The sequence below is a fragment of the Gorilla gorilla genome, chromosome 8 (assembly GCF_029281585.2).
Source record: "Gorilla gorilla gorilla isolate KB3781 chromosome 8, NHGRI_mGorGor1-v2.1_pri, whole genome shotgun sequence".
NCBI classification, from domain to species: domain Eukaryota; kingdom Metazoa; phylum Chordata; class Mammalia; order Primates; family Hominidae; genus Gorilla; species Gorilla gorilla.
Window position 1 is genome coordinate 49,406,084 of NC_073232.2, and position 27,194 is coordinate 49,433,277.

General features: G+C 37.5%; 1 protein-coding gene across 3 annotated transcripts in view; it reads left to right on the top strand.

Annotated features, from left to right (window-relative positions):
• Nucleotides 1-27,194, top strand: part of CTNNA3 (catenin alpha 3) — a 1,788,954-nt gene that overhangs the window by 1,348,174 nt on the left and 413,586 nt on the right. The window lies entirely within an intron of this gene.

Below are 27,194 nucleotides of genomic sequence, written 5' to 3' on the forward strand. Positions count from 1 at the left end.
AACTGTTGCAAAATAGAAAAGTTAGCGTAGTTGTGACATTTGTGAATGGCTTTGGAAAGAATAACCTGCTTTTTCTTTTCCTTCATGAGCCACTCTCTGATGATAGCTCTTTATTTTCCAGGTATATTTGTTAATCATTGTTGCCTATTAATATTTCAACAAAGTTCTCAGCTTAAAACAATACTCACATGTGGGTTTTTGTATGTCAGAAATCCAGGCATGGCTTACTGTGTCCTCTGATTGGAGTTGTGTTCTCTGATTGGAGTCTTAGAAAGCAATCAAGGTGTCAGACAGGGCTGTGGATTCATTTGAGGCTTTTTCAAGCTCATTCAGGTTGTTGGCAGAATTCAGTTCCCTGTGGTTGTAGGAGTGAGGGCTTCAGTTTCTTCTTTGTATCTGCCAAAAGCCACTGTCAGCTCCTAGAGGCTGCCCACAGTTTTTGCTGCATGATTTCCCCAACAAAGTTGCTTGTTTTTTCAATGCCATCAAGGAAGAGAGAGACTCCATCAGGACAAGAAATATAATCTTATGTAACTAATTGTGAAGTAATGAACATGTAATCAAATATATCCCATCAACTTTTCCGTTTTCTGTTTGTTACAAACAAGTCACAAACTCAGGAAGAAAGGGTCATGGTGGCCACCTTAAAGGACTGTCTGACACATCAGAGAAATATTTAGAACAGTCACAATAAAATGCAAGCCTAAATCTTATGCCTAAACCATAAATCCCCTGGTACCAGTAGAAGCACCAGGAAATTTTGTTATTTGAGCAGCCAATACATGGTCTAATCATAAAAGTAGTTATATGATTATCAACTTATTAAATATTCTATTCAAGTCAGATTCTGGTAGATTACATCACATCATCAACAAGCGGACACTCGTAGAGTAAATCCTACAGACTATAATGGTGTAGGAGGCAAGACTGATTGTAAACTAGCTTCTTTTCCTTATAAAAATGTATGTCTCTTTTTGTAATGAATTTAAAAGTAAACTTGATTCTTTCTCAACTTGAAACCACAATTTACTATTAAGTTGATCCAAGTGAAATGACTGATATTCAACTTTTTTGACCTACAAGATAATTTCATATGATTCAACCTGATAGTTTCCCTGTATTGTTTTATACATTCCAAGAAGAATGCTAAATTGTATATACATTATCACACTCAATCCCACAACCATACTATACAGTACATGGAATAATATGCATTGTATAGATGTGGAAATGGAGTCTCAGTGGGATTATGTGAATTGATTATATTTAAGCTAATAATCGGCTAATTAAATTATAGGGTTGATAGCAAAATGCAAATCTGCTGTTCAAAGCCTGTTCTTTTAGCCACTATTCTAAGACTGATAAAAATATATAGACTAATTAATGCTAACATCATATTTTATCTAAGATGAAGTTATTGTGTTTCATTTTTGCAAGAAAGACTGAAGAAAGAGTAGACAGGAAGAGAAGAGGCTTAAGAGTCAGGATTCCTTTCTGAATCTGATGCCAGCCTGATTGTCTTTCATGATTTGGTATTCTTAGTATTCTTAAGGTTGTTTTTTGTCTTTGTTATTCTGTAGTTTCACTAAGATGTGTCTAAGTGTGGATTCATTTTTATTTATACTGTTTTGGAGGTATATATTATTGCCTCCTGTTTGTGAACTCATGTCTCTAACAAGTTTCAGAAAGTTCCTAGCTATTTTCTATTCAAATATGTCATTTATTCTATTATCTCGATTATCTCGTCCTGAGCATGTGACAGTATACATGATGGGTAGTCTCATTCTATCCACCATATTCTTTATTCAGATTTATGTATTTCCAGGCCTTTGTTTCACTGTACTGTAATCCAGATAATTTCTGCAGATAACTTTTCCAATTCACTAATCTTCTCTTCAGTTGTGTATAATATGATGATTCATTGATTTGTTAACTTTTTAACACATATATATTTCTTCAATTTTAGATATTTGGTGGATTCTTGCTATCTGCTTTTTTTTTTAAGATAGGTTCTCACTCTGTCACCCAGGCAAGAGTACAGTGGCAGAATCACAGCTCACTGTGGCCTCTACCTTCTGGGCTCAAGCAGTCCTCCTACCTAAGCCTCCTGAATAGCTGGAACCGCAGATGTGGCCACCATACCTGACTCATTTTTAAAATGTTTTGTAAAGATGGAATCTCACAAAAATGTTGCCCCAGCTGGTCTTGAACTCCTGGCCTCAAGCAATCCTCCCGCCTTGGCCTCCCAAAGTGCTTGGATTACAGGTGTGAGCCATGGCATCCAGCCTGTTTGGCTCTTAATAAGACATAAAACTTCCTTTAACTTCAATCTTTTCAAAAATAAAATGGAAATATGGAAATTATTATTACCTTAGACAATAACTAGAGAATTAAATCATTTAATGTATTGAAACTTATAAAATGTTTGGCCCATAGGAAATGACATGTATATTTTTTCTACTATTTATTGAATTTGCCTGATGATTATTTTTGTTTTCTGATTTTATGATTCCATATCTCTATCTATAGACAAAGAAAGAGAAATACTATATTAGATCACTCTAGTACATGAATTTTTTTCAGGATGTAAATCTGATATTTGTTGTTTGATGCTTTTTGTGGGGCATTTTTTTTTCTACCGAAGATTTATATTCACATCTGCAGATCTCAGACCACATTAGCCCCATTCCAGGGTCCCAAGTATAATCAAGATTCTTAATCTCATCACCTCAATTTTTCCACTCCTTAAGTCTAGATGCCCAATGTCTTTCATACTTGGTTACAACTCTTTCCCCAACCTAACACCTTCAATGAGTTTCTTTACTTACTGAGAGCCCGGAAATGTGATAAAAATAACGTTTTATGTAAGTTATTAGGTAATTAAGTAAGTTATTAGGATCAAGTAATTAGAATTGTCTATCCTACCATACAGCTGCAAGCAAAAGTCTCTAATCCAGTCATTACTGGTCATACAAAATTTATGTTGTGAGAGCAGTTACCAAACAAGTGTTTTTAATTGTTATTTAATATATTTACTATGGCCGAATATATTTACTATTCGGCCAGGTGCGGTGGCTCACTGCCTGCCGAGGCAGGCAGATCACGAGGTCAAAAGATCAAGACCATCTGGGCCAACATGGTGAAACCCCGTCTTTACTAAAAATACAAAACTTAGCCGGGCATGGTGGTGCATGCCTGTAGTCCCAGCTACTCAGGAGGCTGACGCAGGAGAATTGCTTGAACTCGGGAGGCGGGGGTTGCAGTGAGCCGAGATCATGCCACTCCACTCCAGCCTGGTGACAGGGCAAGACTCTGTCTCTGTCTCTCTCTCTCTCTCTCTCTCTCTCTGTATATATATACACACACATACTTACTATTCAATTTAATTTCCTATATTACAACAAATTGGAGGATGTATTCTACATTCTTTCTAACATGAGAACAGAAGGCAATGGTTTCCCACTAAATATTCTTTTTTTTTTTTTTTTTTTTGAGATGGAGTCTCTCTCTGTCGCCCAGGCTGGAGTGCAGTGGTGCGATCTCAGCTCACTGCAACCTCTGTCTCCCAGGTTCAAGCAATTTTCCTGTCTCAGCCTCCCCAGTAGCTGGGACTACAGGTGCACACCACCACTCCCAGCTAAGTTTTGTATTTTTAGTAGAGAACGGGGTTTCACCATACTGGTCAGGCTGGTCTCAAACTCCTGACCTCAGGTGATCCACCCACCTTGGCCTCCCAAAGTGCTGGGATTACCGGTGTGAGCCACCACGCCATTATTTCAGATGTGGGATATTTCAAGATGATTCAGAAACTTTCTGCTACTTTCGGAAATTTATGCATAGCTTGTCATTATAAAAAGGGACTTTTCAAAAATTATTTTGCTATATCATGAAGAACTCAACGAAATAATACTTACCCAAGTGAAATAACACCTTTATTCTTTAAAATCATACTGAATTCCCAAGTTTCTGCCTTCTTTGGGTATAGTTATTCTCAGAAATAAATTGTTTACATTTATTTAGAGAAAAAAATTAAAACCCTCTATCTAGAGGCTTGAAAATTGTTTCAAACTGCCATCTATACAGTAATTCCCTTCAGAATGAAATGGTAGAATAATGACACAGAGGAGCAGAGTCCATCAGCCATTCACACTGCCTGATTTAACGCTGGTCATCAAAATCAATATGGAAATGAGCGTTTTTATGTTTGAAACCTTTGTTTAACATTTTTCAGAGGAAACATGGCTTTGGGGTTTTTAATGATGCTGTACATTTTCCAGAAGCCATTTACCAATTCTACTGCAGTGGGCCAAATTTGCTATAAACTACATTCTAGCCTTTTTTGTGTCTCCTGGCATCTTGCTTTGTTCCCATCACATATTGTTGTTTAGTGACAAAATTATCTTAACAGCAGCATTTGTAGTTCAGAATGCCGGCAAAATTTCTATGCCTGAAAATATAAAGACTATGCCATATTTTTTCTGATTTATGATAAACCTTTGCTAAAGATAAGTCTTGCTCCTCTCTTTCCTGAGTTTTACTCTCCTCTATTTTGAAATTACCTGTGGCTTAGCTTTTTAATATGTTTCCTTATTTATTAAATTAAATATAGTTAATGAAGGACTAGAATTTTTGTATACCCTTAGGTTCCAGAAAGGAAACATTTTTTGCTTTATACTTGTGGGCAAGAAAGCATTCATGTTTAGATTTGTATACACTGGGGATTCTAGAACCAGGAAGGCAGGAATATGATAAGGCCATGGTTATACCAACTGGCTTTCTAAATCAGATGCCTCTATTGCCAGTACCATTGGTCAGTTCGTCTGAAGGATATTTCCTTCTGTAGAAATCATAAACTTTCAGAAAGAGACTGTTTGGGTTTGGGACCATAGAGAGAAAACTTTAGATCATAAGGGTAGTGGTATCTAATTTAGGTTTATTTAAGTAAACAGTGGCAGGAATTTCAATTTTTGATTTTTAAAATTAGAAACATACAAAAATACACACTACAGGCTGGGCCCAGTGGCTCACACCTGTAATCCCAGCACTTTGGTTGGCCAAAGCCGACGGATCACCTGAGGTCAGGAGTTCGAGACCAGCCTGGCCAATATAGTGAAACCCTGTCTCTACTAAAAATACAAAAATGAGCTGGGCATGGTGGCACATGCCTGTAATCCCAGCTACTCAGGAGGCTGAGGCAGGAGAATTGTTTGAACCCGGGAGACGGAGGTTGCAGTGAGCTGAGATCACGCCACTGCACTCCAGCCTGGGTGACAAGAGTAAGACTCTTTCTCAAACAAACAACAACAACAACAACAAAAAAAACACATTACAGTCAATTTTTTTTTTTTTTTTTTTTTGAGATGGAGTCTCGCCCTGTCCCCCAGGCTGGAGTGCAATGGTGCGATCTTGGCTCACTACAACCTCTGCCTCTGGGGTTCAAGTGATTCTCCTGCCTCAGCCTCCTGAGTAGCTAGGATTATAGGCAACCGCCACCACGTCTGGCTAATTTTTGTATTTTTAGTAGAGACAGGGTTTCCCCATGTTGGTCAAGCTGATCTCGAACTCCTGACCTCAGGTGATCCGCCAGTCTCACCCTCCCAAAGTGCTGAGATTACAGGCATGAGCCACTGTGCCCAGCCTACAATCAGTTTTATAGAGACTTAGAGGAAGAGTAAAAATTATAGGATTTGAAGATTGAGAGGGCTTGTCTTTTTAAATTGATTTAATTGACAAATAATAATTGCACATACTTATGAGTACATAGTGATGATTGGATACATATAATGTATAGTAATGCACAGGGTAATTAGCATTCCATCATCTCAAAGATTTATCATTTCTTTGTGTTGGGAACATTAAATATCCACTTCTAGCTATTTGAAACTATATATTGTTGTTAACTAGAGTCATCCTAGAGTGGTATAGAGCACTAGAACTTACTCCTCCTATCTAGCTGGAATTTTGTATCCTCTAATAAATCTCTCCCTATCACTCCCTTCCCCTGACCTTTCCCAGCCCCAGTATCCTCTGTTCTTTTACTTCTATGAGATCAACTTTTTTTTTTTTTTAACTTCCACATTTGAGTAAGAAAGTGTGGTGTTTAACTTTTTGTTCTTGGCTTATTTCACGCAACATAATGTCCTAATCCTCCAATTCTATCCACTGTGAAGGACAGGATTTCATTCTTTTTATGGCTAAATAGTATTCCGTTGTGTATATGTGTCACATTTTCTTTATTCATTCATCTGTTGTTAGACACCTAGGTTGATTTCATGTCTTGCCTGTTGTGATTAATGACACAATAAACATGAGAGTGCAGGTGTCTCTTCGATATAATGATTTAATTTCTTTTGGATAAATTACCAGTACCAGGATTGCTGGATCATATTGGGGTTCTATTTGTAGCTTTTTGAGGAACTTCCATACCCTTCTCCATAGTGGCTGTACTAGTTTACGTTCCCACCAACAGCTTATGAGTTCCTTTTTCTCCACATTGAGAGGGCTTGTCAATGTGCCAGAGACTTTAAACTCTGCCAATGACTGGTTTTGCATCTTTAGGCAAAGTGCTTAAACTTTCTGAACTTCAGTATTCATATATGTGAAATGGTGACATCATGTTATATTTGTTGAGAATTAAATAAAACAATGAAAAGATTCTTACTGCCCTTTGCACATAGTTTTCAATCAGCAAATATTCCAAATAATTCTTTACATATAGTGGTCATTGAACAAATAATACGACAAAAATAATGTCTTCCAAAAATTATTAAATATTAAGGAATAAATTCAGAATATTGAAGAAGAGAAATAAAGGATCCTGTAATGTGGCTTATATTACAACAGTACCTAAAGTAGTCCATTCCTCTTGGTGAATAAATGAAGGAATTAATGAATTATATGACCAATATTTATAGCACAAAACTAATTTCTTTCCTTACACACAGATGTTTATAATGAAATATAAGAGAAGCTCTCCTTTATTGACACTAATAGTAAGCAATTGATATTTCCTATGTTCTATGCAACATTGTTTTCTAAAATCTTATTGACTATGTAGAAGATAATAATATTTACATACAAAGAATGTTTTCTCTGTCCTTCCTCATTTTTACATTAATTATAAATTTAAACCATCTAGAAATTTCATAAGTTTAAATATGTGTGACTTGGAATGCTATCATTTATAAATACACACAGTTTTCTAAATGAATAAGTGGATGTATTTTTCATGTCCTCAATTATCTATTCATTTAATGCTCTTTATGAAGTTCCTGATATGTGCCAGGCATTTTGTTGGGCTCTGAGGAAACAGTGATGATGACATGATCCCAGCGTTTAAAGCCAGCACATTTTACTGACATAGTCAAGAAACTTGGTTGAACACTAAATGCTAAGCACAGTTTAGACTATTTAGACTATTGCAAAAAAGAAGTGTAATTTTCTAAGACCTAGATGAGGACTAACACATGCAACTAAGAATCAGAAAAAAATTGAATTAGAATTAGAATATTGAAATCTGTGTGATCTTGGGTAAGTTATAAACCATCCTTGTATCTCAAACTCATTATCTGTAAAATAATTTGTTTTCAAAAATTATATATATGTGAATATATATATATACACACACACACACATAATGATGCCTACTTCATAAATGTGCTATGAATATTAATCTTCCTACTATGGTTTCTGAAGACTTTCTATCCCATTTCCATATATTGTTCCCCTTCTGAGGTTAATACGCAAAGAATAATACCAACAGTAGAAAGCAACCGCCTGACCAGCACACAGACTCAGCGGCCATCTCCAATTTTCTCTCAAATTAGGTTCGTTTAACCATGCATCACTTCGAAAACCAATATGAAAAGGTAAAGGCAAAAGTAGTGATGCATTTTAATGTCTGTGTGTTTACATCTGTTTTCTTAGATTTTATTCTGTGACTCAATTAAGAAGATAACACCAAACAATTGTGCATAAAGAAAAATCTAAAGTACAATTTACTATGTCCATTATTTCTGCCAACTTTAATAATAACTACTGATGAGCCTCACATTTAAAATATACAGCCTAGGAGGCATATGTGTATCCAATTAGTCCTATTTCTTCTTAGAACTAAAAATACTCTTTTATTTGTAGTTTTAATAGCTTAATTTTGCTGATGTTATAATTTGAAATGAGCTTAGTCAAAGTAGCCGCTGACACCCAAAGATATGGGGTTTTGCTTTCACTGAATTTATTTAAGTCCTTTATTATCTCAAGTTACAGCATGGCAAAGAGACTATTTTATTTGCATTTAGTAAACTTTCAGAACGTGTGCAGTTTTGATAGCTTATAATTTACTAGAATGAGGGCATAAAGAAATTTGATGGTTGCTAACATGTTTATGGTTTCTTGAAAAGAGACTGGTTTTATCATCTTGTTTCATCTTCTTTTAACTCATCCATGAGAATATTTGAATCTCAGAAAAGCATCCCTGACAATCACCACGAAAGGAAGTAAGACTCTTAGGATGATGATAGTTCATGGCACTTAATCTGTATCCACTTGCCCATTATAAAGACATTTGGAGTCTGTTTCAATGTTAGACAGAGGTATGTTTCTTAATCTGATTCCATTTAGCATAATGCTAACTTCTAAAATTCTATTAAAAATACATTATAGAGACAGGAGCATAATTTTTACTACCAACACTATATATCGAGTCTGCAGATCTGAGTTCAAATTATACCTAAAATAAAAATAATGTTACCTTTGGATATTACTTCACCTTTTTTTCCCCACATTTTATTTATCTATTAAACAAGGGTAAGAATATCTCATCCGTATATCTCTCAGGATGGTTACAAGAATTAAATCTAATAATGTATTTAAAATTTCTCATCAAATGATAAATATGAGATATTATTTAAGACACTATCTTTAATAATATTTCATGTATTGAAATATGAATAACCATAATTACTGCAATTGCTTAATAACTGTTAAATAGGGTTAGTAGTAATGAATCTTATTAGAATAGAATCATATAAATAGTATAGGCTCCTTCCTGTCTTCAGACATAATAATATTTAAAACAAATATAGAAAATTTCTAAACATATATACACTCTATACTATCTGTCTAGTGGAGTACGTAAAACAAACAAACAGCTCTACCATCTCTAAAATTAGAGTTTAGATTTTAGGTTTTTAGGTATAACCACCCAAGGGATTAGCTGTGTCTCCTTGACCTCTCTGACTCTCTGATTCTCAATTTTTATCTCTGGAACTTGACATAGAATTGGTATCTGCAATGGAAAAATTCAGTAGTAGAGTTGACACTTTTTATACTGAATGTGACTTTTTGGATGCTATAAGTATTGTTTTGGAGATGTAACAACCTATATTGTAAGTCAAGAAAGCTAGTCAGGCAAGGGAAGTTGAGTTTCTTGAGTATATGGTGACAGGCAAGAGATGACAATTTAGGCAAGCTCTAAGTGTCAACCAAGACCCACAAATATAACCCTGTCCTTTTTTATTAATATGTAACAGGTGTGTACAATCCTGGGTAACATTAGTACATGTATTATTAATTATGAAGTCAAATGAGTATCATACATGAGGGATGTCTGCAAGGCTCCATCCACTCAGCTGTATTTCAAAGATGAGATCCATGGGATTCTAGCAAGATAAATCCAGCAAATTATGGGTATTAGAAGCAGGGAGCCACTCAAGAAATCTGACAATAAATAATTCAATTATTGAAATGAAGTAGAAAATGGTGACTTAATCTCATAGGTAAACCAGAAGTCTAGTTACTAGAATTAACACAAGGTCAGAGCTGGATTATGAATAAGATTAAATCAACTCTGACCCTTCTGAGAACTGATTTTTAAAATTCCCTTTTCACTACAGGAAAGATAGGAATTGGGACATTAGACGGCACTCAAGTAGCAGGAACTATCTGTAGCCCTGTCTGTAGAAATAAAAGGAATTTGGGGGTTAGGAAACCAAGTAGGACATAAGAATTAACCCTGGCTGAGCTTTTAAAATCTTTCCTTTACTGTCTTTATCTATCTTTTTATTTTAGCTTATAATTGTTTATTTCTCTTTCCCAATATCTTCTTTTAATCTTCTCAAAGAAGAAATTTCATAATTGGTGAACCTATTACCTCTGCTGATTTATAAAAGATTTCTAAGATTTAACAATCAGACTTTTATGTTTATAATATAGAAATTAAAGTTTGATTTAGATATTCACAAAAGTACCATATTTTTCTCTCCTTTGCTTTGGAATAAATAAATGATTTAAAAATTATTGTTCTTTTAATAGCTAGCTAAATTGTTTGTTTTACTCTAATCCCTTATTGATTCTCCCATGTGTCAGTTTCTGTCAATTAATAACAGAGATTAATTTTAAATAATCACTTACCATGTGTTGCTCACTGTGTTTAAGAATGCACATGTTTCATATGTGTTAGCTACATTTAATTCTCTCAACAAAAAATACATAGATTTTTGTTGGTAGAGCTAGATGCTAATATTATCGCCTTTACAGATGAAGATACTGAACACAATCTCATTGGTAACATCAATTTAACTATTGTATAATAGTTCACTATGTGAATGTAGTGATTTACTTCACTATTTTTCTTAAAGAATTTAGGTATTTTTTAGTTTTTCCACTGTAAACAATGGCAAGGATTTATTTTTTAAAATTATTTCATGCATAACATTTTCTTCTGTAGTTAAGATAATTTCCTTAGGATAAATTTTCACAGTATAAATCCTTGGGTCAAAGGAAATAAAAATTAAGGGTCTTGATGTCTATTTTCACATTGCTTTGGACAAAGACTGTTCTAATCTGCTCAGTTCCAACTTACTTTTAGAACTGTGAAATCACAGTAACAACCTGCCTCCCTGATCTTTGTCTCATCCTTCCTTGCTCTTTTCTGTTTAGGTTTTCATTCCCATGTTTATTCTGTGTTGATCTTATTCTTGCACTGAGTCTCTAATCTCTATTAAGCTTTCAGTCACTAAGTTTTCAGCTTTTTCTTTACTATCACTTAATTACTATGTTATTTCTTTAACTACTGTATGTTCCTTCAGTAACTGTTAAAAAGAGATCTTTCCAAATGGTCTAAGCACTTTTTGAGGCTTATTCTGTGTATCATATTCACCCATTTCAAGAATAAAAGTTAGTGATGTTTAGTATATTTACTGAGCTGTGCAACTATCACCATAAGTCAGTTTTTGAGCATTTTCATGACCACAATAAGAACTCTTATGTCTATTTGCTATTAATCCTTCCGACCTCCAGGCCCAGGCAACCAATTATCTACTTTTGGTGAGTTTAAATTTGCCTTTCTATGACATCTTATATAATGGAATTATGCAACATGTGGTCCTTTGTGACTGGCGTCTCTCACTTAGCAAAATGTTTTGAGGTCCATCGCTGGTGTAGCATATATCAAAACTTCATTCCTTTTTGTGGCTGAATAATAGTCCATTGTGCAGATATACCACATTTTATGTTATCGATTCTTAAACTGATGAACATTTAGGGTTATTTCTATTTTTAGGCTCTTATAAATAATGCTATTATCAACATTTCTCTACAAGTCTTTACATGAACATATACTTTATTTGTCTTAGCTATAGATACCTAGGCTATGCATAGCTTCATTTATCTTTATCTCATATAGATACCTAGGAATGAAATTGCTGGGTCATGTGGTAACTCACATATATATTCCACTTTCAGAACTGCCATACTGTTTTCCAAAGTGGCTGCACCATTTTATATTCCCATCAGTGATGTATAAGGTTTCTTCATTTCTTTACATTCTTGTTCATATTTATTATTGTCTAGATTATTTATTATGACCACCTTAGTGGCTATGAAATGACATCTCATTAGGATTTTAGTTTGTATTGCCTTAATTACTTTTGATGTTGATCAGCTTTTCATGTGCTCATGCAACAAGTTTTTAAATCTTTTTTGAGACCAAGCCAGGGTAATGATTAAGAATCTGAAGTTTGAACGTAGTCAGACCTGGTTCAAAGTCCAGTGCTTCCTCTTATCACCTTAGAGGAACATCCTGATCATCCTGAGCCACAGATTTCTTTCCCAAAAAGAGAGGAGCACAATATCTGGCTCATAGCACTGTGGAGGATTAAATAATGTAATGTGTATAAAGTGGCCAGCTGGTTGGACAAATGCAGTAAATAGTAGTTGCTATTCTTCCTAATAAGTGTATTTGTACTTATCCGTTTGAGATGCTTAAAAGTAGTAATTCTAAGACTCTTTGGTCTCAGGACTCCTTTACACTCTTAAAAAGTATTGAAGACTACAAAAAGCCTTCATATGCAGATTAAATTTATTGATATTTGCTGTATTAGATACTAAAACTGACATATTTTTTAAAAATTTGTTTACAAATTAATTTTTCCAATAACTATGATCAACCCATTAGAAGTTAACATAAACAATATTTTTATGAAAAATAAATATATGTTTAGAAACAAAATAATGAGAAGAGTAGCATTTTTTTACGTTTCCCAAATCTATTTAATGATTTGGCTCAATAGAAAACATCTGGGTTTTCCTCTCTGCTTCTGCAGTCAATCTGTTATACTGCACTTCATGAAGCCTCTGAAAAAAAATCCACAGTTAACTCATGAGAGCCTAACAGTGAAAAAGGCAAATAAGGTCTTAGTACTATTACAAAAATAGTTTGACTTTACAGATCTTCTGATGGGTTCTCAAGGCCCCCCTGGAGGCCCTGGACCACTCTTTGAGAAGCATTGCTATAAGAGCTATGAGAGAATTTTTCAACCGAATTAATTAGGCCCTGTTTATACTCAGCACTATATTCAGTGTGAATTATTTTGGAATAATTTTTGAAAAAAATTATTGGAAAGTAAGTAGATGTGAAATTTTTGGAATATTAGAAAAGATAATCAAATTATGAAAATAATGAATTATAGAATAGACAATGTTACAAAAAATATTGTGTGAAGAAAGACTATTGTGGGCCACTGGGAAATTCTTGTGGGATGTTAATAAGGAATGTCTTAAACCATGCAATAATTCCTGGAGGACAGAGAGGTTATTAACTCTTTGCAATTCTTTTTACATAAGCAAAGATTCCAAAGTTATTATTAAATGACTAGACAAACGGTGGCAAAATTTTGGGTAATCAAATTAGGTAAGAAGAAATATGTGCTGGGGGTGGAGCTAAGATGGCCGGATAGGAACAGCTCCAGTCTACAGCTCCCAGCATGGGCGACGCAGAAGATGGGTGATTTCTGCATTTCCAACTGAGGTACCAGGTTCATCTCACTGGGGATTGTCAGACAGTGGGTACAGGACAGTGGGTGCTGTGCACTGAGCATGAGCCGAAGCAGGGTGAGGCATCGCCTCACCCGGGAAGCACAAGGGGTCAGGGAATTCCCTTTCCTAGTCAAAGAAAGGGGTGACAGATGGCACCTGGAAAATCGGGTCACTCCCACCCTAATACTGCGCTTTTCCAATGGTCTTAGCAAATGGCACACCAGGAGATTATGTCCCGCGCCTGGCTTGGAGGGTCCTACAAGCACGGAGCCTCGCTCATTGCTAGCACAGCAGTCTGAGATCAAACTGCAAGGCAGCAGCAAGGCTGGAGGAGGGGCACCCCGCCATTGCCGAGGCTTGAGTAGGTAAACAAAGCGGCTGGGAAGCTCAAACTGGGTGGAGCCCACCACAGCTCAAGGAGACCTGCCTGCCTCTGTAGACTCCACCTCTGGGGGCAGGGCATAGCCAAACAAAAGGCAGCAGAAACCTCTGCAGACTTAAATGTCCCTGTCTGACAGGTTTAAAGAGAGTAGTGGTTCTCCCAGCATGCAGCTGGAGATCTGAGAACAGACAGACTGCCTCCTCAAGTGGGTATCTGACCCCCGAGTAGCCTAACTGGGAGGCACCCCAAAGTAGGGGCAGACTGACACCTCACATGGCTGGGTACTCCTCTGGGACAAAACTTCCAGAGGAACAATCAGGCAGCAACATTTGCTGTTCACCGATATCCGCTGTTCTGCAGCTTCTGCTGCTAATACCCAGGCAAAGAGGGTCTGGAGTGGACCTCCAGCAAACTCCAACAGATCTGCAGCTGAGGGTCCTGACTGTTAGAAGGAAAACTAACAAACAGAAAGGACATCCACACCAAAACACCATCTGTACGTCACCATCATCAAAGACCAAAGATAGATAAAACCACAAAGATGGGGACAAAACAAAGCAGAAAAACTGGAAACACTAAAAATCAGAGTGCCTCTCCTCCTCCAAAGGAACGCAGCTCCTCACCAGCAATGGAACAAAGCTGGACAGAGAATGACTTGGACGAGTTGAGAGAAGACAGCTTCAGACAATCAAACTACTCCGAGCTAAAGGAGGAAGTTCGAACCCATAGCAAAGAAGTTAAAAACCTTGAAAAAAAATTTGACAAATGGCTAACTAGAATAACCAATGCAGAGAAGTCCTTAAAGGACCTAATGGAGCTGAAAACCATGGCATGAGAACTACATGACGAATGCATAAGCCTCAGTAGCCGATTCAATCAACTGGAAGAAAGGGTATCAGTGATGTAAGATCAAATGAATGAAATGAAGCGAGAAGAGAAGTTTAGAGAAAAAAGAATAAAAAGAAACAAACAAACCCTCCAAGAAATATGAGACTATGTGAAAGACCAAATCTACGTCGGATTGGTGTACCTGAAAGTGACGGGGAGAATGGAACCAAGTTGGAAAACACTGCAAGATATTATCCAGGAGAACTTCCCCAATCTAGCAAGGCAGGCCAACATTCAAATTCAGAAAATACAGAGAATGCCACAAAGATACTCCTCGAGAAGAGCAACTCCAAGACACATAATTGTCAGATTCACCAAAGTTGAAATGAAGGAAAAAATGTTCAGGGCAGCCAGAGAGAAAAGTCGGGTTACCCACAAAGGGAAGCCCATCAGACTTACAGCTGACCTCGTGGCAGAAACTCTACAAGCCAGAAGAGAGTGGGGGCCAATATTCAACATTATTACAGAAAAGAATTTTCAACCCAGAATTTCACATCCAGCCAAACTAAGCTTCATAAGTGAAGGAGAAATAAAATACTTTACAGACAAGCAAATGTTGAGAGATTTTGTCACCACCAGGCCTGGTGGTGACAAAAAGAGCTCCTGAAGGAAGCACTACACATGGAAAGGAACAACCGGTACCAGCCACTGCAAAAACATGCCAAATTGTAAAGACTATCGAGGCAAGGAAGAAACTACAACTAACGAGCAAAATAACCAGCTAACATCACAATGACAGGATCAAATTCACACATAACAATATTAACCTTAAATGTAAATGGGCTAAATGCTCCAATTAAAAGACAGACTGGCAAATTGGATAAAGACTCAAGACCCATCAGTGTGCTGTATTCAGGAAACCCATCTCACATGCAGAGACACACATGGGCTCAAAATAAAGGGATGGAGGAAGATCTACCAAGCAAATGGAAAAGAAAAAAAGCTAGGGGTTGCAATCCTAGTCTCTGATAAAACAGACTTTAAACCAACAAAGATCAAAAGAGACAAAGAAGGCCATTACATAATGGTAAAGGGATCAATTCAACAAGAGGAGCTAACTATCCTAAATATATATGCACCCAATACAGGAGCACCCAGATTCATAAAGCAAGTCCTTAGAGACCTACAAAGAGCCTTAGACTCCCACACAATAATAATGGGAGACTTTAACACCCCACTGTCAACATTAGACAGATCAACCAGACAGAAAGTTAACAAGGATACCCAGGAACTGAACTCAGCTCTGCACCAAGAAGACCTAATAGACATCTACAGAACTCTCCACCCCAAATCAACAGAATATACATTCTTTTCAGCACCACACCACACCTATTCCAAAATTGACCACATAGTTGGAAGTAAAGCACTCCTCAGCAAATGGAAAAGAACAGAAATTATAACAAACTGTCTCTCAGACCACAGTGCAATCAAACTAGAACTCAGGATTAAGAAACTCACTCAAAACCACTCAACTACATGGAAACTGAACAACCTGCTCCTGAATGACTACTGGGTACATAACAAAATGAAGACAGAAATAAAGATATTCGTTGAAACCAACGAGAACAAAGACACAACATACCAGAATCTCTGGGACACATTCAAAGCAGTGTGTAGAGGGAAATTTATAGCACTAAAGGCCACAAGAGAAAGCAGGAAAGATCTAAAATTGACACCCTAACATCACAATGAAAAGAACTAGAGAAGCAAGAGCAAACACATTCAAAAACTAGCAGAAGGCAAGAAATAACTAAGATCAGAGCAGAACTGAAGGAGACAGAGACACAAAAAAACCCTTCAAAAAATCAATGAATCCAGGAGCTGGTTTTTTGAAAAGATCAACAAAATTGATAGGCCGCTAGCAAGACTAATAAAGATGAAAAGAGAGAAGAATCAAATAGCTCCAATAAAAAATGATAAAGGGGATATCGCCACCGATCTCACAGAAATACAAACTACCATCAGAGAATACTATAAACACCTCTACACAAATAAACTAGAAAATCTCGAAGAAATAGATAAATTCCTCGACACATACACCCTCCCAAGACTAAACCAGGAAGAAGTTGAATTTCAGAATAGACCAATAACAGGCTCTGAAATTGAAGCAATAATTAATAGCTTACCAACCAAAAAAAGTCCAGGACCAGATGGATTCACAGCCGAATTCAACCAGAGGTACAAGGAGGAGCTGGTACCATTCCTTCTGAAACTATTCCAATCCATAGAAAAAGAGGGAATCCTCCCTAACTCATTTTATGAGGCCAGCGTCATCCTGATACCAAAGCCTGACAGAGACACTACAAAAAAAGAGAATATTAGACCAATATCCCTGATGAACATCGATGCAAAAATTCTCAATAAAATACTGGCAAACCAAACACAGTAGCACATCAAAAAGCTTATCCACCATGATCAAGTGGGCTTCATCCCTGGGATGCAAGGCTGGTTCAACACACACAAATCAATAAACGTAATCCAGCATATAAACAGAACCAATGACAAAAACCACATGATTATCTCAATAGATGCAGAAAAGGCCTTTGACAAAATCTACACCCTTCATGCTAAAAACTCTCAATAAATTAGGTATTGATGGGACGTATCTCAAAATAATAAGAGCTATCTATGACAAACCCAGAGCCAATATCATACTGAATGGGCAAAAACTGGAAGCATTCCCTTTGAAAACTGGCACAAGCAGGGATGCCCTCTCTCACCACTCCTATTCAACATAGTGTTGGGAGCTCTGGCCAGGGCAATCAGGCAGGAGAAGGAAATAAAGGGTATTCAGTTAGGAAAAGAGGAAGTCAAATTGTCCCTGTTTGCAGATGACATGATTGTATATCTAGAAAACCCCATTGTCTCAGCCCACAATCTCCTTAAGCTGATAGGCAACTTCAGCAAAGTCTCAGGATACAAAATCAATGTGTAAAAATCACAAGCATTCTTATACACCAATAACAGAGAGAAAGCCAAATCATGAGTGAACTCCCATTCACAATTGCTTCAAAGAGAATAAAATACCTAGGAATCCAAATAAAAGAGGATACAAACAAATGGAAGAACATTCCATGCTCATGGGTAGGAAGAATCAATATCGTGAAAATAGCCATGCTGCCCAAGGTAATTTATAGATTCAATGCCATCCCCATCAAGCTACCAATGCCTTTCTTCACAGAATTGGAAAAAACTACTTTAAAGTTCATGTGGAACCAAAAAAGAGCCTGCATTGCCAAGTCAATCCTAAGCCAAAAGAACAAAGCCAGAGGCATCACGCTACCTGACTTCAAACTATACTACAGGGCTACAGTAACCAAAACAGCATGGTACTGCTACCAAAACGAAGATATAGACCAATGGAACAGAACAGAGCCCTCAGAAATAATGCCGCATATCTACAACTATCTGATATTTGACAAACCTGAGAAAAACAAGCAATGGGGAAACGATTCCCTATTTAATAAATGGTGCTGGGAAAACTGGCTAGCCATATGTAGAAAGCTGAAACTGGATCCCTTCCTTACACCTTATACAAAAATTAATTGAAGCTGGATTAAAAACTTAAACGTTAGACCTAAAACCATAAAAACCCTAGAAGAAAACCTAGGCAATACCATTCAGGACATAGGTATGGGCAAGGACTTCATGTCTAAAACACCAAAAGCAATGGCAACAAAAGCCGAAATTGACAAGTGGGATCTAATTAAACTAAAGAGCTTCTGCACAGCAAAAGAAACTACCATCAGAGTGAACAGGCAACCTACGGAATGGGAGAAAATTTTTGCCATCTACTCATCTGACAAAGGGCTAATATCCAGAATCTTCAAAGAACTCAAATTTACAAGCAAAAAACAAACCACCCCATCAAAAAGTGGGCAAAGGATATGAACAGACACTTCTCAAAAGAAGACATTTATGCAGCCAAAAAACACATGAAAAAATGCTCATCATCACTGGCCATCAGAGAAATGCAAATCAAAACCACAATGAGATACCATCTCACGCCAGTTAGAATGGCGATCATTAAAAAGTCAGGAAACAACAAGTGCTGGAGAGGATGTGGAGGAATAGGAACACTTTTACACTCTTGGTGGGACTGTAAACTAGTTCAACCATTGTGGAAGTCAGCATGGCAATTCCTCAGGGATCTAGAACTAGAAATACCATTTGACCCAGCCATCCCATTGCTGGGTGTATACCCAAAGGATTATAAAACATGCTGCTATAAAGACACATGCACACGTATGTTTATTGCGGCACTATTCGCAATAGCAAAGACTTGGAACCAACCCAAATGTCCAACAATGATAGACTGGATTAAGATAATGTGGCACATATACACCATGGAATACTATGTAGCCATAAAACAGGATGAGTTCATGTCCTTTGCAGGGACATGGATGAAGCTGGAAACCATCATTCTCAGCAAAATATGGCAAGGACAAAAAACCAAACACTGCATGTTCTCACTCATAGTTGGGAATTGAACAATGAGAACACATGGACACAGGAAGGGGAACATCACACACTGGGGCCTGTTGTGTGATGGGGAGAGCGGGGGAGGGATAGCATTAGGAGATATACCTAATGTTAAGTGACGAGTTAATGGGTGCAGCACACCAACATGGCACAAGTATACATATGTAACAAACTTTTACCTTGTGCACATGTACCCTAAAACTTAAAGTATAATAAAAAAAAGAAATATGTGCTTACTTCTTTTTCATATTTCACAACTGACCAGTGAATTGTCTGTTCTATATTTTATTTTTTGAGCTTGGAATCATGTCCCATTTAACCAAGCATGCAATATTTATTTGATGGTAAAAATTCACTTCCGCAATATCATATGAACGTTTCTGATGAAAAACAGCAGGGGGAATAGCTTGTAATATGGGTCCTTGTAACTCAGTAATTTAATTTACAGTCCAATTACTTGAGCTTCATGACTTACAGGGTATTATATAAAGTAAATAAAGTTTCTTCGAAATTAATTTTTCAGTCTGAAAACACTAGACACTTTTCAAGTATATTTGATATAACTCTATTTCTGTGAGAAAAAAAGTATTAAATTGTTCTCGTCCAGGTATATGTGATGCACATTCATTCATTCACCGATTGTTCAACTGTTCATTCATTCTTTCATTTTATTTTGACATATGATAGTACTTTTGTAGTAGGTTTTTTTTTTTTTTTTCCCTGAAACATGTTCAAGCCCTAGGGTTTCTAACGGCAGAGCTAAAGACTGGTGCACCAGGCAGTGCCGCATATTATACTCCATTATAGACTGTGACAGTTAATTTTATGTGTTCATTTGCGTAGGCCACAGGGTGCCCAGGAGAAACATTGTTTTGGGGTGTTACACTGTAAGGGTACTTCTGGCTGAGATTTGCATTTGAATCAGTGACTCAGTATAGTAGATTTCAAGGCCCACAATCACCCCTGCCAAAGTGATTGGTATCATCCAATCTATTGAGGTCCCAGAATAGAGCAAAAGGCAGAGGAAGTAAGAATTCATGCCTCTTTGGCTGGGCGTGGTGGCTCACCCCATAATCCCAGCACTTTAGGAGGCTGAGGTAGGTGTATCACCTGAGGTCAGGAGTTCGATATCAGCCTGGCCGATATGGTGAAACCCCATCTCTACTAATAATACAAAAATTAGCAGAGTGTGGTGGCACACACCTGTAATCCCAGCTACTCGAGAGGCTGAGGCAGGAGAATTTCTTGAATTCAGGAGGCAGAGGTTGCAGTGAGCCAAGATCGTGACATTGCACTCCAGCCTGGGCAACAAGAGTGAAACTCCGTCTCAAAAAAAAAAAAAAAATTATATTTATATGTGTGTATATATATATGTATATATGTGTGTGTGTGTGTGTGTGTATGAATTTATCCCTCTTTTTCCTGCTTCACTGCTTGAGCTGGAATATCTTATCACATTTCTCCTGCCCTTGGACTGAAACTTACATTATTGGTTCTCCTTGGTTCTCAGGCCTTCAGATGCAGGTTAAATTATACCACCAGATTTACTGGGTCTCCAGCCTGCAGAAGGCATATTGTGGGCTTCTCAGCCTCCATAATTGCATGGGTCATTCCTCATTTATATACACATAAAATGGTTCTGTTTCTATGGAGAACCTGAGTAATACACAGGCTTAAGTAATAAAATGGACCATGAAATTTCGGGAAAGAAATCCTGTGATCATCAAGAAAGACTTCTCTATGGACAAGTCTGAGCTGCACTGATTTCAGAAGGAAAAGTGAGAATTTTCCCAGTAAATAAGGAGTTGAATTGAGAAGGATTCAGAATGACTTATAATCGTAGAGGAGCACAATAACATCACAGCTAGGTACCCTTCAGCATGCTCAGGTGTCTTGTCTTAGCTGCCACTTGATACTACTTAATCTAACATTTAAATATGATGTATCCCTAGGTTTGAATCTCACATCTGCTACTTACTAGGTTTATAACTTGGGAAAATGATCTAAGCCCTGTCTTGCCATTTATAACATGACAATAATAATGCTCACCTTGAAGCTTTCTTATCAAGATTGAATACAATATGCTAAAAGCTGTCAGCACAATGTGTAACACTTAGTAGGCCTACAAATAAAAGATTGTTGTCATTATTGATTCTTACCCCCTAGACACCTACCTTTTGGCAGAGATCACACTTGAAATAATATTAGCATGGCACAATGTCAATATTAAAAGAATGGCTATCTATTAAATATTAAAAGAATGGTGATGTTAGATTCCCATTATTGACATTCCCTCATGGGAAATAATTTTCTTTTCCATGTTTCAAGTCATCTTTCCTGAGTAAGTAACTGGTATTTCTCTCATAAAATGATTGAAGTTAAGAAACAAGCAGAGATAGCATCTTAGTTATAATGCAAGGTGACATAATAAAATGAGAAACAAATACATAGTGTTTATAAATTGACACATAAAATGTAAATTATGGCAAATTATTCATGATACAGTTTTAAGAAAATTTATTTAAAAGCCAATCACAATTCTTTTCACATTCTCTTTCTAAATATCAATATACACAATGGAAAAAATTTTAAAAATCATATTATAGGGTCCTAAGAATTGCACTTGAAGATTTTTAAAGGGAGAGAATAAGATTAGAGATAATATTTTTGAGGGAAAATTGATAGGGTAATTGATTCTAGAATGAAAAATTTGAACGACAATGGCAAAGAAATATATGCCACATGTATAATGAAATTTCAGGAATTTTTCCCCTGAAGGACATTTCTAAATTCTTTAGGTCCTTAACACCTTAATATATCTATTTTAGCATGGGTAGTGATAAACAATTGCAATCTCAGGATCATTTTAAATGTTCCAAAAATATTTTTTGACACAGAATAAGAAAAGAAAGTAAATTTTCCTATCAAATTTAGGATTTGCAATAAATGGCTGTTTCCCTACTGTGAAGAACATCAGTTCCTTATGTAACACAATTTAGTCACTGTATGTGTAGAAAATTGATAGCAGGAATATTCCTATTTGTCACATTCACAGTTGCTGGCTTTTAAACTTTTAATTTCTTACGGTTACTTTGCAATCAAATTTAGTGTTGTCGCTTTGAAATAAATGCTGGGTCACATTCAGTTAGTTAGATTTTGACATTGTTTTCCAGGAGTCAAGAGGTGGCTGAAGTTCCTGAGGGCCTAAAAATAGTTCTGAAACAGAAGTGTACACCCTAGGGGCTTGATTATCTTTGTGAGCATGCAGTTGTATTTTCAACACAATTAGCTGCCTAACTGTTTGACTAAACTTTTCTATGTACTTGCACATGTAATTATGACAGAATTAAAATCTGAAAAGCTCTCTGCCTACTTTGTTTTCCCTTATGAATAAGACTAAAAACACATATTGAAAAGAATTTTATTTTGTAAACTCATTCACTGAATGACCAAAATATGAAAGGATTTTTTAAAATATATTTCTTACCCCCCAAAAAGGAAGATACTAGAGACTATGATTAAACAAAAAGAAGTTGCAACAATCTGCTAGCACCCTTTCTGGTCTGATCTCCCGCTACCCCCAATACACACGTGAATTTAATGTACATCTATTAATATGAATTTATAAATATACATTAATTTAGTGTACACTAACAATTAATGGCCATTACAGTTTATCTTTATTTATAGTTTCAGTTTATATATTTTACCCTTCAGTGTATTATTTTCCTATAACTTATGCAGCATTTTATATACATTCACTTTTTATATGACTCATGCCTTTTATACCTATACTGAACCTAACTCTGAACACATTTAATATGAGTTAGTGTACTTTTTGAATATGAATCTGCCCTTTCTACCAATCCCATAGATGGAGGCCAAATTGTAAGGTATTTATAAGTACTACCTGTGCCAAATGTCGAGTAGCATCATCTGCCTTATATGAAACTCTTATTGGTTATGTAGATGAAGAAGGTGCATAAAGAGTGATGAGAGCATTGTAAGAGTGAAGCGTAACATGTAGATCAAGTATTAGTGTCCTTCACTTTACCCATTCCTGCTGTTTGATACATTCTCCTCTAAATGTCAAAAGGATCTTCTAAGTTGTGTGGTAAAGTATCTTGTAATCCAATGTAGTCATTTACACCCAAGTATTCCTTTCAAAATTGTAAAGGGCACTCTGCACTTGTATTAGTTGGATTGAGCTTGTTCATTTTACAAAATTCTGACTCAGTTCTCTAAAGTTTGCATCAATTACATTAAACAATGCACGCTTTTAAAATTGAGTAATCATTTTTAGCAGCCATTTTTTAACAGTAGCTCTTTTCATGCATGGTTAAGTGTGATTTTGGCTGTTAAATCCTTCTTCTCGAATGAAATAAGCATTTTAATTCAGCAATCTGAAAATCATCAATAACAGACATTGCCTTGCCCTTTTGCTCTCCCAATTTACCTAATCAGTTCTCATTTTTTAATATGAGCACATAACTATTTCAAACAGACAATTGTCAGCCCTAGATTTAATGATCTCTAATAGCAGGACCCCACTTAGAGTCCCTTGGTAGTTCTTGTGGCTAAACAGCCTCAGAGTCAAGAAGGCATTCCTTATGACTTGGTTAGAGCTGCACTCTTTGCCTTTAGATTTGCTTGCAGAGGAGATGTAGAACAGGTGAGCATCTTCCTCAGAACAACCCTTCATTGTCTTCATTGAAAACAATTAGTAAGAAGCTCATTGTTGGCCAGGTGCAGCGGCTCATGCCTATAATCCCAGCACTTTCAGAGATCAAGGCAGGAGGATCCCTTGAGCCTAGGAGTTCAAGACCAGCTTGGGCAACATAGGGAGACTCCTCGGCTCTACAACAAAAAGAAGCACGTTATTTTTTCTGCAGGCAAGAGATGAACAACTCATCTTGACTCTTGTTTGCTAGTTTCTATTCTTTGAAATGGTAAAATCAAATCTGTCATTCAAAGTTTTGCACATAGAAGGTACCCAGCACATTTTTAATGTTTCTTTTTCTTTCACCCTTTAATGTACAGAAAACAGTCAATACTAAACAAAAACCAATAAGCATGTAGCTGAGGGACTACAGTCATTCCTGATTATCGTAAGTGTATTTGCACTCCTGCCTTTCGTATGCCTATTCTTATTTTAATGTTTGCTTTTGGTCCCAAAAGACTCATGGGGATTTCTGTGGTGATTTCTGAAATTCTTCCTCTTTGTAGCTCCCTCCTCTCTGGGACAGTGCCTCACAAATCCAGCTATCCCACTCTTGCAAATCTGACCTCTCTCCACAGCTGAGGAAGACTGCCAGGCTCTGTTTGGGTTTACTTCTCTGTGATTTGGTCCAGAAAATATCTCCAATGTTTTGTTGTAAAATTATGATGTCTCAGAAGTTGTAAAATTATGACAGGGTATCTTCATTTGGCTGTGCTTGGTTCTACCTTAGTTCCTTTTGAATATCCATATCCAGTTTAAGCATGATGATAAACTAATTCAAGCAAACTGAAGGCCAACCGGCATGCATCGGGTTAAATGATGGCTTCTCAGAGCATCTTGTCATCATGAAACTGAAGAGTTCCCTGATCCCACTTGCAGGACGTGGAACAGGGTTGTGGCTCACTTGTTCAGTTGCCATCGCTGCTCAAACCCCTTGCAGGAAGGGGAGCATGCAGATGGGCAGGTGCAGAGGCTGGGGCCAGTGCTTTGGGCTCTGGCCCTGTGGTAGTGTCTGGGGTGGGTGCCTGCAACCCCAGTGTTACAATGCTGTCTTAGCCTTGCTGTCTGCACACGGCTTTAAGTGTTAACCAGTTCAGTGGACTCTCTGCCTTTTTGCAAGGGCAGAAGGCCAGAGTGACAGCTTTCTGTGTCCTGAGCTCTTGCCCACTGTCCTGGAAGAATTGGATTACACATGGACTTGAAGGATGAATGTGAGGTTTTTTTGTTTGTTTGTTTTTTGAGATGCAGTCTCGCTCTGTTGCTCAGGATGGAGTACAGTAGCATGATCTCAGTTCACTGGAATCTCTGCCTCCCGGGTTCAAACAATTCTTCTGCCTCAGCCTCCCAAGTAGCTGGGATTACAGGTGTGCGCCACCACACCTGGCTAATTTTTGTATTTTTAGTAGAGATGAGGCTTCACCATATTGGCCAGGCTGGACTGGAACCCCTGACCTCATGATCTGCCTGCCTCAGCCTCCCAAAGTGCTGGGAATTCAAGCGAATGTGAGGTTTTGTTGAGTGGTGGATGTGGCCCTCAGTGGAATGGATGGGGAGCCAGAAGTGGGGATGGAGTGGGAAGATGATCTTCCCTTGGAGTTGGGCCGTTCAGCCACTAAACTCCTCTCTGACCACCCCCAGCCAAACTCCTCTCAGCACTCAGACATTCCCCCTCTTCCCTCTTTCTCTGCTGTGTCATTCTGCTGTTCATCTGCTTGTCTTATATCCTCATCTGCTGGTCTGTTCTGGAGCCTGGGATACAGGATAGGGACATGGCAGGCCAAAAGGCAACTTTTTGGGAGAGAAAACAGAAATGCCTGTTCTCATTTAGGGCCACGGGTGTCCAGGCTTGAGAGTAGGGGCTTTGCTGGGGAACTGCCCTCTTCTTCTTCTTTTTTTTTTTTTTGTTTGAGATGGATTCTCCCTCTTTCAACCAGAGTGGAGTGCAGTGGCACGATCTTGGCTCACTGCAACCTCCACCTCCTGGGTTCAAGCGATTCTTCTGCCTCAGCCTCCTTGAGTAGCTAGGACTACAGGCATATGGCACCACACCCAGCTAATTTTAGTTTTTGTATTTTTAGTAGAGACAAATTTTCACCATGTTGCCCAGGCCGGTCTCGAACTCTTGACCTCAGGTGATCCGCGCCCCTTGGCCTCTCAAAGTGCTGGGATTACAGGTGTAGACTGCCCTCTTCTACCCAGTATTTCCAACTCCTGTTCATATCATCACAATTAAATAGAAGTACAAATGGCATGTTAAAAAAATATATTAAATACAACCCTTGATGATTAAGCACATTTGGTTTGAATTCATAAAATAGATACTTAGTGTGGCAGATTAATTTATTGAGACATTAATTTGTATTTTGTTCTTACTGCTGTTGGAATTACATTTACCTCCTGTATCATTAAAAATAATTTTTTTAAAAGGGACCCCGTAATGTGGTCTTTTACCTCAGAGGCTTTTGTGCTGCAGGTTTAAAGCAGAAGTTACCAGATACCCATAAGCCAAATAAGTCCTGACTTTTGTTTGTTCAGGTCTGGGCTCATTTATGGGATTTATGATGCACAGTTCAAGCAGGAGTATGGGAGTTCTTGGATTTCTAGGAAAGGTGACTAACTAGAGACTTTTGAGGGCTTATACCAGATTGGTTCTAGGTCCTTGAGAGAGTGGAGGTTGAAAAGCAGCTCTCTGCTCCCTCACAATGCCCTGGGGAGTGGTGTATCTAGTGAAAAGGGACACTAAATACCAATGTTTTGGTCTCCAGTAAGTCACCATATTTTGTCAAAAGTCTCTTTTCCTAAGGTTGACACTTAAGTGCAGCTGGCAACATATATTCAGCAGGATTCTTTTTCTTCCCAAATGTCCAGAATGGAGATACTCCTGCCAACTCCCTCCCGCCAACCAGGATTTGTTCTTTTCCTGGTACTTGTTTGTTTTGCAAGGCTTTGTGTAGTCTCTTCTCCGCATTTACAGCTCAGCCAAAGATTCCAGGAAATCTGTATAGAGATTTCTGGAACTCTTTTACTGCATAGTGCCCTCCTCTCTGGTACAATGCCCTACACATTCCAGCTGCCTCGCCTCCTCCAACTGAACTTTAATCTCTGCCTCTTCAGCTAAGTATGATTGGCATGCCCTGCTTGGGTTTCCTCTGCTCGTGTCTAAATCTAGGAAGTGCCTCCAGGCAGAAATCCTGGGCGATTGTAGGACATTCCTCATTTGTTCCACTGCTCATTGCAAACACAGTTCCTTAGTGTCTGTTTTCCAGTGCCTGAAAAGAGCTGTTGCACATATTTTTCGAGTTTTCCAATAGTTTATGGCTGGCAGGCTGATCTGCTACCAGTTATTCTCAAAGCCAGAAGCAGTAGGGTGATATTTTAAAAACAGATATAAGTGTGCGATTCCTCTAC